This window comes from Podarcis pityusensis (genome assembly GCF_964106645.2).
Source record: "Podarcis pityusensis genome assembly, chromosome: 14".
In the NCBI taxonomy this organism is placed as follows: Eukaryota; Metazoa; Chordata; class Lepidosauria; order Squamata; family Lacertidae; genus Podarcis; species Podarcis pityusensis.
Genome location: NC_138039.1, coordinates 30,412,642 through 30,414,962, shown reverse-complemented (window position 1 = coordinate 30,414,962; position 2,321 = coordinate 30,412,642). Strand labels below are relative to the sequence as shown.

General features: G+C 51.6%; 1 protein-coding gene across 6 annotated transcripts in view; it reads right to left on the bottom strand.

Moving 5' to 3' along the window:
• Nucleotides 1-715, bottom strand: part of MCTP2 (multiple C2 and transmembrane domain containing 2) — a 120,602-nt gene extending 119,887 nt beyond the window's left edge. Inside the window, exon 1 of one of the 6 annotated variants that reach the window (XM_080982120.1) lies at nt 572-715. The gene's annotated coding sequence lies outside the window, so the exon portion shown is untranslated. The other 5 variants (XM_080982117.1, XM_080982119.1, XM_080982122.1 and 2 more) reach the window with 5 other exon arrangements.
• Between the last annotated feature and the right edge of the window lie 1,606 nt (nt 716-2,321).

Sequence of the window (2,321 nt, the reverse complement as noted above, 5' to 3'; positions counted from 1 at the left end):
CCAACTAAGTCCCGCTGTAGGGATGCAACAGTAGACTGACTGACTTAGACTCATACAATTGCATGTCTAGAAAGGACCACGAGGGTCATTTAGTCCAACCTCTGCAATGCAGGAATCTTTGCCCAACCTGGGGCTCGAACCCACAACCCTGAGATAAAGAATCTACCTCCCAGGAAGTTGAGATTTTGGCAGCGTGGTGAGCGACTAACATATAAGGAGTTTTTCTTTCTCCTCACGGTCAACCTCCTCAGCAAGTTGAAAAGGGACAGGAAAGGTGAGCGCATCCACCTGTGTTCCACAACATCTCGACGGCCACATGCGCCTCTTCGCTGCTCCAGGGGCGCCCATCCTCTACTTTCCCAAGCGCCCAAATTGCGGACGGCGAACTCCAACTCCAAGCTCCCTTCCACCCACCCCGCTTTTAAAAATCCCCCAAAAGTCTTTGTCCCCAGCTGGTTCTTCCCTTCCCGCGAGGGGAATTGCACCATTCACCAACCCCTCCGGTACCTGCCTCTCCGTCCCCGAAAACGCACAGAGACTCCTGACGCGCGGCGCGGCGCTCCAACCTTACCTGCCGTCCAGCGCGCGGCTCCTCCGGGGGGGAAAATCGCCTCCGCCTTCGCCGACGCAGCTGCTTCCTCCTCCGGCTGCTGCACCCTCCCTCCAGCGGTTCGCCGCCGCCTCTGACACTCCAGGGGAGGAGCCGGGCCGAGACGGCTCTACCAGCGCCGGAGCGCAGCCCCAAGCAGGGGAACGGGAAGAAGAGGATGCAATCGGGAGCCTCCTCCTGTCCCCGACTCTCTCTCTCTCTCTGTGTGTGTGTGTCTCTCTCTCTCTCTCTCTCTCTCTCCCGCCTTCCTTCCCTCCCTGGACTGGGAGAGATGGGCGTCCGTCCTGGAAAAGTTGCGCCTTGCCGGGAAATTAGTTAGCAATGAATGAGTTAAATGTCAAGGCTTTTTTTAAAAAAGGGGGGGGAGAAACTCTTATGCAACTGGAATTGGGCTTGGAATCCCGACCCACCCACCGCAAGCCACTACTCCTGTTTAACCACGCCCCTTCTCCTTGGCCACGCCCTTTCTTTCTTTAAGTGCTGTAAATAGAAACCATAAATCAAGGGAACGCGAGCATGTGCAGAGTGCTGATCTCTTTTCTTTTCCCCCACCCCACACTGCAAGTGCAGCCAGGCTCTAGGCCAGCGGCAGCCAACACTGTGCCCTCCCATTTGTTTACTGGATCCCGTTTGTGAATCACTTCCCATAAAATATCACTGAGTTTCACATTAAAAGCATCAGCAATAGAAGCAGTCTAAAACAATTCCATTTGTAAAGGGGGGGGGAATACAATTCCATATAAGCAAGTTTTGGGGTTTTGTGTTGCTGTTACCAATATGTTGATGACACCCAGCTCTATTTCTGCTTTCCAACTAAATCCAGGGAAGCTGTCTGGTTTCTAAACTGGTGTCTGTCATCAGTAATGGACGGGATGAGGGTGAACAAACTGAAACTTAATCCAGACAAGACAGGGGTATTCTTGGTCAGGCAGAAGGCAGAACAGGGAATAGGGATTCAGCCTGTGCTGGATGCGGGTAACACTCCCCCTTGAAGACACAGGTTGACAGTTTGGGTGTGTTTCTGGACTCAGCCCTGTGCCTGGATGCCCAGGTCTCTGCAGTGGCCAGGAGTGCAATTGCACAGTTAGTGCACCAACAGCACCTGTATCTTGAGATGACTGATTTGGCTATGAGATACACACCTTAGTTACATCCCATTTGGTTTACTGTAATGTGCTCTATGTGGGGCTGCCTTTGAAAAATGTCGAGGAACTTCAACTGGCTTAAAGAGCTGCAGTTAGATCGCTGGTCGTGCCAGTTCTGCAGATCAAAGCACTTGAGTGGACATGTATGGGCAAGGTGATATCTAATCACTACACCACGCTGCATTATGTTCCTGTCTGGAAGCCCTCTTGTTGAATGGGAATTTCATCTCCACATGCAGGTGCAGGGTCAGGTTCCACGTCTACCTGAGTCCCTCTGCACTGCTAGTTCCAGGAACTCTTTACCCAGTAGACACACTTTTTGGCTTCTTTAACTATGAACCCCAAAATCTGGGATCCTCTCGAAACAGGTGCCAAATTTTGCAGCGTTTTGCAGCAAAAACCCCGTGTTTTGCAGTGCCCCACAAATTAAGTAATTAATACAGCAAACCTAGGTTCGTAGTTGGTGCCCCCCAACTCAACGTGGTCCCAACAAATGGAGGAACAGTCACTCAAACCCAGGAGTCAAAGAGGAACCAAAAACCCAACATTATCTGATTCACTCCAAA